This window comes from Elephantulus edwardii, unplaced genomic scaffold (genome assembly GCF_000299155.1).
Source record: "Elephantulus edwardii isolate Elephantulus edwardi_28Jun2011 unplaced genomic scaffold, EleEdw1.0 scaffold00015, whole genome shotgun sequence".
NCBI lineage: Eukaryota > Metazoa > Chordata > Mammalia > Macroscelidea > Macroscelididae > Elephantulus > Elephantulus edwardii.
This window is the reverse complement of record NW_006399765.1, coordinates 7,870,312-7,886,528: the sequence shown is the minus strand read 5'-3', so window position 1 is coordinate 7,886,528 and position 16,217 is coordinate 7,870,312. Positions and strand designations below refer to the sequence as shown.

At 41.9% G+C, this 16,217-nt stretch overlaps 1 pseudogene; it reads left to right on the top strand.

Moving 5' to 3' along the window:
- Positions 1-4,581: 4,581 nt before the first annotated feature.
- Positions 4,582-4,953, top strand: LOC102869109 (annotated as a pseudogene).
- The last annotated feature ends 11,264 nt before the right edge of the window (positions 4,954-16,217 follow it).

The window sequence follows — 16,217 nt, the reverse complement described above, 5'->3', positions numbered from 1 at the left end:
AGGGACAACCTCCTCCTGTACCAGTCAGATCAAATTTGACAGTACACACACACAAAATAATAATAATTTTAAAAAATTACCTCAAAGTTACAAACTCAGCCATATAAAGCACAAACAGGCAAAATTAACCTACAGTGATAAGCCTGGGAAGAGTGGTCCTTTCCATTCCAAATAGAGTAATGACTGAAAGTCACAAGCGAGGCCTTAGCAGTGCAGAAAAGACACTGATGTGTTGGCTACAAAGGTATTCCATTTAGTAAAAATTCATTGAGCAGAGGGAGCTCTGGTGGCTTAGTGGCAAGAAGCTGCACTGCAATCCCAGAGGTACACAGTTTGAATCCACCAGATGCTCTGCTGGAGAAGGAGGGGCTATCTCCTCCTGTACCAGTCAGATCCAATTTGATGGCACACACACACAAAATAATAAAATAATTAAAAAAAATATTTCATTGAGCAGTGCACTTAACATTGATGCATACTTTATATGTTATTTCTCCCTAAAATTTTTATTATGTTGCCTTTTAAAACAATTCAATGGGGAAAGAACAGTCTTTTCAACAAATGGTGCTGGGAGCAACTTGATAGCCACATGCAAAAGAGTAAGACTAGATCCCTAATGTACACCATAAACAAAATTCTCCAAATGGATCCAAGTTCTAAATGTAAGCACTTAAATCTGTAAGTCTTAGGAAGAAGACATGGGTAAATCTTTGGGTTGTTGTTAGGTGCAGTCTGGTCCACTATGACTTTTTGTTGTTGTTGTTGTATACCATAGAGTCAGAACTGACACACAGCAGACCCTCCAGCAGGTTTTCAGAGGCAGTTAATTGCACAGGAGGAGATCGCCCATCCTCCCACAGAGCAGCTGGCGGATTCGAACTGTGTGCCTTTGCGATTGCTGAGCAGATTCTTATGACTAGGCCACCAGACAATAGTTAAATATGACACCAAATGCACAAATGATCAAAGAAAAATACAGATAAATTAGACTTCGAATTTTTTTTAAAATGTTGTACTTTCAAGAACACCATCACTAACACAGACACACAACTCACTGAATGGGAGACAATATTTACAAATCACAAACGTGGTATGCATTTAGTACACAGAATATATAACTTACTCACTGATTGCCAAAGAGTCAGAATCGACTCATAGCTGGCCCTCCAGCAGGTTTCAGAGGCTGTTAATCACATGGGAGGAGACTATAGTTGGTAGAGTCAAACTTAAACTCAGGAATATAAAGTCAACCCAAGGATGGGTATATAATATGGAAAAGAACTCTCCAAAGGATATTTACATATTGCTAATAGGTAGACGCCCTCCCTCAAAGTTCTGTATCATGGGTCATGGAAATGCAAATCAAAACCATAGTGAAAGCCTATTGTAAAGTACAATGGTAGGAGATTGTCCATCTTTCTCCTGGATTAGAACCACTGAAGAAACACTTTTGGTTAGCAATCCAACATTCTAAAAACTACAGGATACTTATTAGGACAGCTATAATCATAACAGTAATGAGTCCAATAACAACAAGTGTTGGGAGAAACAGAACTCTTTTTTGTGGAATGTATGCCCACTTTGGAAAATAGTCTGGCATTTCTCCAGAAGATTAAATATAAAGTTACCCTAACAACTGCTAAATGAACCAATCATATCACCTAGCTAGTCCTGAGGAGCTCTGGTGGTTGAGCTGTCTCAGTTGAAATTCACCAGCTCTTCTAAGGGAGAAAGATGGGCAATCTCTTCCCATGCTGTGACTTACAGCATCTGAACACCTGCTGGAGGGTGAGCTCTGAGTTGGTTCTGACTTGAAAGCAATGCGAATGAGTGAGTCTGATCCTGAGTGTACACAGAAAGGAAAGCATATGTCCACAAAAATGTGTACACAAATGTTTGTGACATTACTGATAATAGCAAAAAGTAGAAACAATTCAACTGCCAACAGATGAATGGATAAACAACATACAGTATATCTATACAACAGGATATTATTTCCCCGTAATAAAAAGAATGTGACAACTAGGAGAGAATAAAATAGAGGATTGGGACCTTCTAAGAATCAAATCCCTATGTACATCAAAAAACTTCTTCAACAGGGTAAGAAGGAATCCCACAGACTGGGGGGAAAATATTTGGCAATCACTTATCTGATAAAGGGCTTATATCTAAATACTTATATCTTTTTTTTTTCTTGTTGTGTACCATAGAATCAGATCCAACTGGCACAGGAGGAGATTGCCCCTCCTTCTCCAGAGGAGCATCTATTTGGTGGCTTCAAACCACGTGCCTTCAGGATGGTAGTGCAGCTTCTTGTCACTAGGCCACCAGAGCTCCCTTAAAACTTATATCTTAATAATCCAGCACATCCACAAGAAAAAAGGTAAACGACAATCATAAAATGGGCACAAGATGAATAGACACTTCATCAAAGAAGACATTTAGATGGCAAATATGAAGAAATGCTCAAAATCCCTAGCTATCAGAGAAATACAAATCAAAACAACTACGAGATGATATCTCATCTCACCCCAGCAACAACAGCAAAGTTCAACCGGGCAGCTAACAAAAAATGCTGGTGAGGTTGTAGAAAGATTGAAACTCTTATTCACTGTGGGTGGGAATGTAAAATAGTATAGCCACTGTGGAAGGTGGTCTGACACTTTCTCAAAAAGTTGGAAATATAAATACTATTTGACCTAGTACAGTCACGACTCAAACAGGTATATGAATATCTATGCTTATTGCTGTATTATTCACAATAGCAAAGAGATGGAAGCAATTCAAATGCCCATCAACAAATGGATATGAGAAACTATGATACTTTCACATTATGAAATATTACACAGCACTGAAAAACAATGAACTCATAAAACATTACACAACATTGGGAAGCCTGGAGGACACTATGCTAAATGAAATATCTCAGTCACAAAAGAACAAATACTACATAACATCACTGTTGTAAAATAGGGCAGACATTAGGGGGTTGGAGAGAGAATGGGAAAAGAGTAGATCGATAACAAACTACATTAGAAGAGATGAGGGGAAGAACTGTCAAAAAATATATGATTAGGCATTTTATATAGAAAACAATCTGGACCAAGGAATGCATTGTGGGGAGGGATGAGGTGGGGACAGAAAATGTGCAACAATGAAAAATAAATAAAAAATACGATACTAAAAAAAAATGTGACGTACTGACACATACCACAGTCTGAATGAACCTTGAAAACAGGTTAAATGAAAGAAGCCAGGTACAAAAGGTCAAATCTAGTACAATTTCATTTATATAAAATGTTAACATCCAGAACAGGCAAATTCACAGAATAAGTACTTTTAGAGGTTGCATAAGGTGGGAGGGATGAGGAGATGGGAGGGGGATGCTTGAAAGGCTGTTACAACAGTTTCTGTCTGAGGAGGTGTAATGCCCTAAAATGCCTTGTGATAGGGACTCTATACCCTGTGAACATCCTAAATCCTATATTATATAGTTTGAATGGATGAATTGTATACAATGTGAATTATACTCAATAAAGCTTCTATAAAAATACATGTCCAAATTTGGCAGTATCCATAAAAATGACAAATGTCCAGACTTCTTATGCAATTAATTCTACAAATATATTCCCATGGTTAAGAGGATACTGTTCTCTTTTAGGTAGATATTTAGAATGCTACTACAACCTAAATTTGCTCTTACAATCAGGACTATAATAAATATTTTTGTATAGTGTGATGGATTTTCACAAAATAGACATACTGTGGTCAAGAAACAGACATCGTCAGCATCCCCCTTCTTCTATATCCACCCCTTCTCCAGGTTAATATTAACAACATCAAAGATTAGTATTGTTTCTTTTTGAAACATATTTGCATATTTTAACAAATTATATACACATTTTCCCCAACCATGTAACCTCTTTGCATGCTAGTTTCCTGTGAGCACTATGGGGTGTGTATTGGTGGGTAGATTACATGTGGAAATAGAGCATTCCTTTCTTCTTTATCCTAACATAAAGATAAAAATATCATGTTTTTATTCTTTTCGGAGAGAATTCAGCTTGTGTCTTTCTTACCTCCTTGCACTGGAAAGGAACTTCATTCAAATAGGAGCTCTGGCTAGCTTGCTTACCTGTGATAAAGTCACAACCTTGTAGAGTGCCGACTCAGAGTAGAATTTTTAAAAATCTGTTAATAAATGAACTAATAAAATTAAGTTTAGATTATGGGAATCAATCACTTTGTGGAGGACAGAAGCTGAGGAGCTGGGCTTAAACATAGGTATCATGTCCAGGGGCTGGGAAAGACTCTGTCCACTGGTCTCACCCAGTGACCAGGCAACACAGTGAGTTTCAGGAATCCAAATTTTTAATAAGCTCAGCCCATACTAAACAGTTGCTCTAGAGGATCAAACACTATAGCCTTCAACATGAATTACATCTCAATATCAAAAAAACAAAAATCCTCACCACTGGACCAATGGATAGAAAGAGAAAAGTTGGGCCCGTCCCACATGGGACCTGCTCCAGGGTGGCGGGTCTTGCTATTTCTTTTCCTTACTTGGGGCATTTTGTCTCAATGGCCCACTATGAGGAAGTATCTGTGATAGGCTTCAAGGAATTCAGCCAGGTTATAGAGCAGCACAATGGCAAGACTATTTTTGCCTACTTTACGGGTTCTAAGAACGCCGAAGGGAAAAGCTGGTGCCCTGACTGTGTGCAAGCTGAACCAGTCGTTAGAAAGGGCCTGAAGCATATTAATGAAGGATGTCTTTTCATCTACTGCCAAGAAGGAGGAAAACTTTACTGGAAAGATCCCAACAATGACTTCAGAAAAAAGCTGAAAGTAACTGCAGTGCCTACACTACTTAAATACGGAACACCTCAAAAACTGGTGGAATCTGAGTGTCTTCAGGCCAGCCTTGTGGTGATGATGTTCTCTGAAGAGTAAGATTTAATAATGACAATGGTATCTTAATCTTGCTCTAGAAACTGTGTACTTATTAAATAAACAACGATGGGGAAACACACAAAAAAAAAAGAAAAGAGAAAAGTTGTCAACCATTTCATTTTGGTTGGCTCCACCATCAACACCCATGGTAACAGCAGTCAAGAAATCAAAAGATGTGTTGCATTGAGAAAACCTGCTCTGAAGGATCTCTCCAAAGTGCTTTTAGAAAGCAAAGCTGTCAGTTTAAGAAGTGCCTCATTCAAGCTACAGTATTTTCAATAATTTCCTATGTATCTAAAAGTTGGACAATGAATAAAAATGACAGAGAATAGATGTCTTTGAATTGTGGTGTTGGAAAGGAATTGACTATTCCATAGACTGCCAAAAGAACAAAGTCTGTCTTGAAGGACATGCAGCCAGGGTGGTCATGAGAGGCAAGGTTAGTGAAACTTCATCTCAAAAATTTTGGGCATCAATGAATGAATGGAAATCCAAATTCTCTGTAAATGTTCATTAAAATTATTTTTAAAAAGAATATGAATAATAATAAGAAAAAAATTTTGGGCATGTTGTCAGTAAAGATTAGCCCATGGGAAAAGACATCATGCTGGGAAAGGTGGAGAGTCAGAGAAAGAGAAGATGATCTTCAACAAGACAGACTGACACAGATACTGTAACAATGGATTGCGGCATGGCAGAGGATGAGGATGACACAGGATGGGGCAAAGTTTAGATCTGTTGTTCACTATGGTTGCTATGAGTTGTAGTTGACTCAATGGTACCTAACAACATTCTAGATTTAACATAGGGCAGGATTCTAGAATTATCTTATCAGTGTGAATACCTGGGGCTCAGAAGCCAAACAGAAGAACTGGTCTAAAAGTGCCCTTTGTGTTCACTTCTACTACCAAGATAAACTTCATCCAGCTGAGTTGAGCTCAAAGACAGTAATAATAAACTAATGAGGCAATCCAATGTTCTGACAGTCAGGAGATGCAACAAATGGTAGAAATCACCTAAATAATTAAAATGTGTAAGGGATTTAAGGCTGATTTTAAATATCTGAAGAACTTTCCTAGAGGATAGGGAGTCTATGCACTTTTTATGACTTCGAGGTAGACTAAGGGGGGCAGGGGAAAAGAAGCAGACAAAAGACAATGTGCAGAAAACTTAAACAAGATCCATCCCTCATATCATATAAAAAAATAACTCAAGTAGGATCAAGGATTCAGGTATGAAATTATAAATATTATCAAAGAAAAACTGTGGCAAATTTAGTAGTAAGGAATTGCACTGCCATCCCAAAGGCATGTAGTTAGAATCCATCAGCTGCTCCATGGGAAAAAGTTGGGCAATCTCCTCCTGTGAAGTTTATTGCCTCTGAAAACCCACTGGAGGGTCAGCTTTGGGTTGGTTCTGACTAGATGATATATAACAACAATAAACAGCAACAATCTCTGGCATAGTCATACTATCAAATATAAGTAAAAATGTACACTCCATAGAGGATAGGTCAGATAATTGGGACCTTCTAAAAACTAAATACTTGTGTGCATCAAAAGATTTCTTCAAAAGAGTGGGGAAAAGAAACTATACACATGGGAAAATATTTGGCAATGATATAGGTGACAAGGGATTGATTTCTAAAATATGTAGGAAACTCCAACACCTCAACAAGGGGAAAAAACCAAACAATTCTACTATAAAATGGGCAGGAGACATGAAACAATACCAAAGAAGACATTCAGATGGACAAGAAATCTATAAAGAAATACTCAAGATCATTAGCTATTAGAGAGATACAAATCAAAATAATAGCAAGTTACCATCTCACTGCAGTAACAATAGCAAGGTTCAGTAAGACAGTAAACAAGGAATGCTGGTGAGGATGTGGAGAAACTGGAACTCTCAAACACTGATGGGTGTAAAATGGTGTAACCACTATAAAAAGCAGTCTGGTGCTTTGTTAGAAAGGTGGACATATCATTTGATCCAACAATCCACTAGTAGGTATATAACAAAGAAACAAGAGCTGCAAAGCTAGGGAACTTAGGGCTTCCCCAGGAAATGAAAAGGAAAGAGTGAGATCCAGGGAAGAAGGCAGACTGGGGAAAGATAGGGACCCAAAAATTTAGAGTCTAGTGAGGAGAGAGCCAAGAGAGACCAGGGCCTAGGTGTCCTCAGCTTTTCACCAAAAGACTCATATCGGCAATTGCCAACGGCCCTGGTGCCCATAACTTTGCAGGAGTGAGCTGGGACTATTTTTTCATGTGCAATGAGTTGGTGGGATCAATCCCTCTTGCCTTTCTTCTTCTAGCCCAAGATGTCAGTAGGAGAATACCAACACGCAGGCAGATAGGCTAGGAAGATGTGACTTGGACAATGTCCCCAGTCTAATGTACCTACCACCAACATATCCTGGTGCCTGGAATTCCTTCTTTGGATCCAAGTCCTTTAGGTAAATAAAGGCATCAAAAGACTCTGTTAAAATGCTACTGAAGCCAAGAGGACTCATTAATTCAGTGTAACATGTATCTAACAGCTTTTATTTGCATCCAATATTTGAACAAGAGGTACTCATCATTCAAGGAAAACTTCAGAGAAGATTCTGAGGGACAAAAGCAAATCTCCATCTAAAGAAACCCAAGAGGGACAAGACAGTAGGGTCCTTGCCCTCACAAAGCTATCATTACTATGGCAAGGCGAAAAAAAAAAAAACAACCCACGAAAATATACTCCTTAAGGCAACTCAAGATAGTGAGGAGCACTAAGAAGGAAATAAACAGAGAAACACTATGAAGTACAATAGGGTGTGCTTTCTTTTTTTTTTAAATTCTTTTTTAACATTTTTATTATTTTTGTGTGTAACATCAAATCGGATCTGACTGGTACAGGAGGAGATCACCCCTCCCTCTCCAGCAAAGCCTCTGGTGGATTTGAACCTCATACCTCTGGGAATGCAGTAGTTTCTTGCCATACGCCACCAGGGCTCCCTAGAGTGTACTTTCTTGAGGGAAGGACACTCCAAAGATGTGGCATTTAAGGTGAGACCTGGAGGATGAAAAGGAGCTGAGAAAGTGGGGGGGAGGGGGCAGGAGGGAAAAACATTCCACGCAAAAGGAACAGGGCAACAAAATCCATGAGGCAGGAAATAGATCTGTGCGGCTGAGGTATTGTCACAATCCTAAGGTGACAATAGGTGCTAATGCCCGAGATTTGGTGAACAGGAGAGATTTTACAAGGTGAGGTTGGAGAGGCAGGCAGAGGGTAGATCACTTAGCATCTTGCAGGACTTGGAAAGGAGTCTCAATATTGTTGCAAGTGCTGTGGAAGTCCCTAAAGAGATGGGAGTGAGTGGTCTGCATTTCAATAATGGTCTGTTCACCATGTGAAGAATGGACTGAAAGGTCAGGAGTCACAGTAGTGAGAACAAAGAGTCGCTGGATGAGAGAGGGTGGGCCTGGACCACGCAGAGTTGGTGGAGATAGAAAAGGGACAGAGCAGCAGGAGCCAGGCTGGGGAAGCCATACTAACTGGAGCTGGGTCACAGGGAGAGATGAGATTGGACCAGGGAGTTGGAACTGGACCATGAAGGGCTTCAAAAGCCAAATTCAGATTTGAAGCTTTATCCTGCAGGAGTTGGGGCACCATCAAAGGCATTTTTGGTTATTTCATTTCATCAAAGAGCTCGGAACAAGGAAACCTGACAACGGGTCAGATTTATGTGCTCATAAGATCCCCGTGGCAGCTGGTGTGGAGGAAGGACTGGAGGGATGAGACCAGTGGCAGGAAGACTGACTTACGAGCAGGCTGCTACAATGGTCCAAATGTGGGGTTGTGAGGCCCAAAGAGGGGACCTCCACCCTGGTACCCTGGGGGTGGCTGGGCCTCCTGCTCGTTTGAGGCTCACCCCCCTCCTGGATCCTGGGCAGCTGCTGAGGGCCAGAGTGGGCCCCAGCACTGATGCTCCAGGCAGAAAATAGGTTGAGGGCAGCCAAAAGGTATCAGGACTGTTTATCCGGAGGAGAGACGCCTCAGCATGGATTTATGGCTAAAAGGTTACTAGGAGGAGGTGGTGGGTAACCACCTGTCCCCCAACCTCATAAAGGACAAACAAAGAGAGGAGAGGACTGGGGCCTCAGTGGAAGCGAGGAGGGAGGGCAGATGTGGGGGAAATGTCCTGATGGTATCAGAGGATGGGATGGTGCTCTTATTGAACAGTTAAAGAAATGAGTGCAGAGTCTGGTCCTTAACCCTACATCATGAATGAAAAAAGTTATGACCCAGCAACACAACTTTTTCCTTTCGGGAGACCCTAGGGCACTCACAGTGATACAGATCACTCAGGAAATATCCAAGTGCAGCCCTGCTAGAGACAGAGGGATGGACAGAACGACCTGTGCTGGACGGCAGACACAACTGGTCTGGTCCCAGTACCAGCACTGGCCTGGTCTCTGACTTGCTACCTTGTCACAAGTCCTCACTGTCACGATCCTCTAGCTCTACCCTACACCACTTTCAACCAGCCTCAGGGTTTTGATTTGTGTGTAAGAGAATCTTTTCTTTCTAAAGGGTCTTGGTTTTTCTGTGTCACACTCTGTCCTCTGTTACTCAGTATTTCTCTGTTTCAGCCTCTGACTCAGATTCTAGAGCTGAGCATCATCAACCTCCCACCCCAAGTGGGCGCACACTGGTGGAGTGGCCCCCTGTAGACAATGGTTAGGCTTGATGCCCGGGCTGGGACAGGTGACAGCAGCTGTGGATCTATCTATAGCTCCCTTGTCCTTCAATTGTTCCCACTTCAAACAATGGTTGGGCCCTAGATTAAAGACATACACTCCCCCCCAACAGCCCTGCTGAAATGGATCTCAGAGGGACAGGAGATGAGACTTATAAGGGCCACATCGTGATCTCACAATGTCTTTCTCTGTCTGGGTCTCTGTGTTCCCATCTCTTAATTCTCAGCTCTAAGTCTTTCTAGTTTAGAGGCTGTGTGAATAGGGGAGCACTGGATAAGGCAACAGGTGGTGTGTGAACAGCAGACCTGTACATGAGGGTTAAGCTGTGGGACATGTAGGTTTCTTTCCTTACATCTTGACTGACAGTCACGGGCATTAAGATGCCAGTTCCATGATGACAGATACTTCTCAGTCTCTCCTACATCCCATTTGAAGTTGGCACAAAGTTACAGTTCAGCATACATTTCTTACCTTGGCTCTCAAAGAGTGAGGGAGCTCTCTGTGGCACTATGACTCAAACTTGACAGGCAATATGGGACAGAGAGGAAGAATCTTCTCATCTAAGACTACTTGAGTTTGAATCCTGGCTCCACCACTTCCAAACCAAAACCCAAATCCACCACCGAGTAAACTCCAATCAAAAGTGACCCTTTAAGACAGAGTATAATAGCCCTCATTGGGTTTCTGGTTGTAAATCTTTATGAAAGCAGACAGCCGAGTGGCTGACTGGTAGGTTAGAAGCTGAGTGGTTTATCCATCATGCCACCAGGGTTCCTTGTTCTGTCCCCTATCAGCTAGGAAATCTCGGAAAATTACTTAACCTCCTAACAGTGGAGATTCCTAAAATGTTCTTACCTTGCTGGGCACCGTATCATCTAAAATTCTTAGAACAGATCCTGGCACAGACTGGGTACTCATGTTGTTATATTTACTGTTATCTTTGAAAAAGCAAATCTCTACTCCTCCAGTGGAGAAGCCTGGATATATTAGTGAAAGTGAGCAGGACTTGAAATGCTTACTGCCAAAGATAAAAAACTATAGCCTCTAATATGGATTATATCTCAATATCAAGAAGATAAAAATGTTCGCCACAGGGCCAGCAGGCAACATCATGATACACGGGAAAAAGGCTGAAATTGTCAACAATTCATCTTACTTGAATCCACAATCAACACTTTTGGCACCAGTAAAAAAAAAAAAAAGCATTGTGTTGGGAAAGTCTACTCTCAGGGACCTCTCCAAATACTGGGGAGCAATGGTGTCAGTTTAAAGACTAAGGTGCAGCAGACTCAATCACTTGCTAAGCATCTGAAAGCTGGATAATGAATAAGGATGACAGAAGAAAAAAAAAATCAAAGCCTTGAGTTGTGGAGAAAAGTACTAAATATGCCATGGACTACCAAAACAACAAACATATCTAGGAGAAGGTGTCGCCAGAGTGCTCTGAGGAGGCAAGAATGATGAAGCTTTTTCGCACATACTTGGGGCATGTTTTTAGAAGGGGATATTCCTTGGAAAGGAACATCATGCCTGGAAAGGTGGAGCGTCAGCGAAAGAGAGGATAGCCCTCAATGAGATGGACCGACACAGGAACAACAGCAAGTGTGTCAGAGATGAGGATGGCACAGGATAGGACAGGGTTCAAGGCTGTTGTTCACAGGGTTGCCATAAGTCATACTCAACTAGAGGGCACATAACAGCAACAACCCTCGATCAGGCACTGGCAGTCTGGATCTGAGTCCTGGGGGCATTCTCTTTTCTCCAACTCTTTGATGGATAAGATAGGCTCTGTGAAATCATTCCAGAGCAAATGCTAAGCTAGAAGGAGGCTTCCCAGCTCCAAGCCACACAACTGAGATAAAAGGGGGGGGGGGGCAGGCAGGGGTGGAAACTGGCCCCTGCCCTTTTTCCTGGCCCCAACCCCCAACTCTTAAGCCCAAGCTATTCTTAGAGCCCTGATAATGCCAGCAGTTGTTGTTGCTCCTATCAGCTTCCAGAACCACCCAATCCTGAGGGGCCCAGCTCTTGTCTCCACTCCCTTGCATGCTGAACTCCCTGCCAGGTACAGGCCTCTCTGGCTCTATTCTCTGGACTGCACGGGCCACACATACTATGGCCACCACAGGTATGTAAGGGACCTGGACTGTGGGCCCCCAGCAAGCAAGCTTCCCCTTGACAGACAGCTGGCTGGACAGGAAGGGCTGGCTGAAGGATACCAGAGGGTAGGGGTGAGTCCTACTAACTGCTCCCCCAGGGGTTACCATCTACATCACCCAGGCTCCAGCTATGCTCAGAATATGAATGAGAGGCTAGGGACATGGGTTAGCTGGGGAAACGGAAATGAAACAAGGGTAGAAACAGTAGCAGGAAAGGGACCAGGGAGGCTAGTGTATGGGGAGGAAGCAAAAAATCAGGCCTCTGAATCAGTTTAAACTTGAGGTCACTTACGGCTGACACAGAAAATCTGAACAAACTTGAAATCGTAATGTGGTGGGTATATTGAATGACACGCCAAAGCCACTACCATCTAGTTAATTCCAACTCATGGTAACAGAGCAGAGCAGAGCAAAGGCTGTGAATCTTTACAGATGCAGCATGCCCTGCCTTTCTCCCATGGAATGGCTGGCTGGTAGCCTCTTAACAACCATTAAGGCTCCTTATTGGAATGACAACCAATCAAAAAACCAAAACCCTGTGTTGCCAAGTCCACTCTACCTGATAGTGACCTCAGAGGACAGAGTAGAACTGCTCCATAAGGTTTCTATACTCTTTAGATCTATGACTATAGATCTTTGGAAACAGACTATCATATTTTTCCCTGTGGAGCAGCTAGTGGGTTTGATCTGTTGACCTTTCATTTAGCAGAAGAATGTCTTAACCACTCTACTACCAGGGCTTGGAATGATACAAATTGCTGGTGGAAGCCCTGGAATAGGAGGCTCTGAAGACATGTAGTGGGCTCATTCAAGAGTTTGATGTGGGAGACTGGATTGTCAGAACTTTAGAATATCATATCCTTAAAGAAATGCAGATGGCCCTCATCTCTGAGCTAGGCTGTTTCTGATTCTGCCAAAGGATTTGGCTCCCATGAAGCCTGCATGCTGGCCTCGTTTTCACAGAGGGAGATTTAAGTTTCTCGCAGGGTGTCAATTCATAATTTTTCCTGTTTTGGCTATGGTTCCAGTATGGTCCCATTTTACGACTCTAGGTCCATTTTGGTTTCATTTCGTCCGCAATTCCTGAAACTAGGAAGAACCACTTTGAAGGCCTGACAAAAACAGGCCTAGGAAAGAGATGGCAGGAGAGAGTCTGATAGCATTGGCTGTGGATTTGGACTGTCCAGTTCTGTCTCTTACTCATTACACAGGTGTGCTTAGCAGAACCTTGAGCACAGGTCTCTTTTGCTCTCAGCTTCAATTTCCAGCCTTAAAATGTACATCACCTTATTCCATTGTGCTGTTGTGCAGAGTCAATGAAATAATGTAGACATAAAACCTGGCCTATATACATATAATAGACACTATTATAAACCATCATTAAGAATAAGAACTGTTGTTTTGTTTTTGTTTTTTAAGAACTGTTTCTTACTCAGCTTTGTACTTGTAGGGATTGGCTTGGGCCTGGCACTTAATTGCCTTTTTTAAAAAAAAGTTAGTGTGTGTGTGTGTACCGTCAAATCAGATCTGACTGGTACAGGAGGAGATTGTCCCTCCTTCCCCGGCAGAGCATCTGGTGGATTTGAACCGTGAGCCTCTGGGATTGTAGTTGCAGCTCCTCGCCACTAGGCCACCAGAGCTCCCCAGAACTGCCTCTTTAAACTCTCACACCTTTTCAAGCAAAGTGACCCTTAGCCAATTATTTAACAAGTCTAAAATCTCTGGTTTCTTTTCTGCTAAATGGATCTACAAAGAATACCTGTGTTACAATTAACAATATTGCTCAGCGCAAGTATTTACCTCATAGCAAGATCTTAGCAATGTGAATATGTAAGATCTTTGTACATTGGGGAAGCCTTAGGTTTGCCACTCTGGGGATGCTATTGTTGTGTACCTTTGAATCAAACTGACCAATAGCTGACCCTCTGGCGGGTTTTCAGAGGCAGTTAATCTCATGGGAGGAGACTGCCCATCCTTCTCCTGCAGAGGAGTTGGTGGATTTGAATCTTGTACCTTCGGAATTGCAGCACACTTCTTGCTACCCAAAGCAACCAAGGAGCTCTGGTGGCCAAGAGTTAAGAAGTAATGCTGCGATTCCAAAGGCACTTGGTTCAAATCCACCAGGATTCTTCTACAGGAGAAGGATGGGCAATCTATAGCCTTTGAAACACCTCTGGAGTGTCAGCTATGAGTCAGTTCCAACTCAACAGCACACAACAACCACCCAAAACAACCAACATTTTAGGAGAGGTGTCTTTGAGGGCCTAATAAATGGGAGTTCCATGAACCTGTAAGCTCACGGCTACACTTCTCCCCGAATCCTGCACCAAAGTCCATGTGTCTCCTGAGGTCAGGATAGGCTTGTCCCAGCATGGGTCCACTTCCTACTTGGTTCAGTTCTACATTCTCTGACATCGCTTCAGACTGGGACCCGTGCTAGACGTTCTCTAGGACTCTCACTCTGATCGGGGAGAAAGTTAAGGCAAGGAGAGCCTCGGCTATTGCCATAGGGACTTCCCACAGCCCAACCTGGGGGACTCAAGGGTCCCCAGAAAACCAAGCAGGGATGATGTGGGAAGGGAGGGTGGGTTGTGAATTTACCTTTTTTTACTAACTGATCAGTTAGCTTGGGAAGGGAGAGACAGAGAAAGGCTCAAAGTTTCAGTTTAGACACCAATTCAACAGGTCCAGCCTTTCCACAGTTCTATTCCCGATCTCTCACCCTAATTCCAGGAGTATATGACCCACCTCTCTGAGAAGCTGGACTTCATTAACTCAAGGGCAATAAGCTCCTTGGACACACCCCTCAGTAACTTTTTTAGGGACTAAACATCATTACAAAGAATTTTTACAGTCTTACCTATTTTTTTTCCCTTCCATTTTTAATTGGTTTGCATAAAAAATTTGTATACATTGCCCTACCTAATGTCTTAAACGTTTCTCCCCAGCTTTTTCAATTTCCTTTTTTCAAACAGACACTTTTAGGACAACTATAGATTCACATGCAGCTGTAGTAATGAATAAACAGTCCCTGTATTGACACTGATAACAACTAAAATCTTCCATTTTATAGAACTTGTATATGTGTATGAGTGTGCATTAGAATTTGGTGGGTAGAGGGAGAGGGGGAAGGAAATGGGAAAGACCCAGGAGGACCTGAAAAGATGGCATAATGGTGGGGATAGATTAATGGTGATTAATTTTACAAAATACAACGTATGGGAACAATTATATGAAACACAATGTGAATGAAGGTAAGTGTGAAATACAGTGTATATGAGTTAATATGGAAACTGATATAAAAAATATTTGTGTGTGTATAAACTTCTACACAAATGTTTTCATTTGGACACAGGACACAGGAATCTACCAACACAGCAGAGATGCTAAAGAGCGTCAATAATAAAAAGGTCCTTCATGCTGTCCTTTTGTAACTATGCCTAGCTCCTCTTATCCTTAACTGGCACTCGTTGGCCCACTGCTTCTAAAATTTTGTCATTTCAAATGTTATTGAAATGAAATCATACAGTATGTAACATTTTAAGACTGTTTTCCCCCCTAAGCATAACTTCTTAAAGTGACTTCCAAGTTATGCCAAATTACAGTAATTTGTGCCTCTTGTTGCTTAATTTTATTCCATGGTACAGATGTACCACAGATCTGTTCCCTGGTCTCCAAAAAACCGTCTCTTCTTGTGGAGAAGACAGATGACAAACAAGCAAAGCTACCAATACATGAAGTAATTTTTTAAAATTAGGGTATGTGATATAAATGAGGCAGATAGAAGGAACCCAATTCAGCTAAAAAAAAAATCAACCATAAACGTGGTAAAGATTGCACAATGACGTGAATAGTCTAAGAGTCACTGCATCGTACGCTTCATGTGAATGAATTTTACAGTATGTGAATTATATCTCAATAAATCTGTTTAAAAAAATAAAATCTGCATATGACCAGTTGCTATGTACTGTCGAGTCCCTTGCAACTCATAGCGACCATATGTATAAGAGCCCTGCATCTTGCTCTATCCTTTGCCAATCTTATTGTCTCTGACACACCTACCCCCATTACCCACTGACTCATCTCATCGAGTCTTCCTCTCTTGTGTTGTCCCTCTACTCTCCTAAACATGATGTCCCACTCCAAGAACCGGTCCCTCCTTGCAACATGCCCAAAGTATGTCAGATGAAGCTTCAGCATCCTTGCCTCCAAGGAGCAGTCTGGTTTCACGCTCTCCAGGACAAATCTGTTTGTTCTCTTAGCAGTCCATGGTATATTCAACAGTCTTCTCCAGCACCACAGCTCAAAGGTATCAATTCTCCTTCTATCATCCCTAGTCATTGTCCAGCTCTCTGATGCATAGCATGCA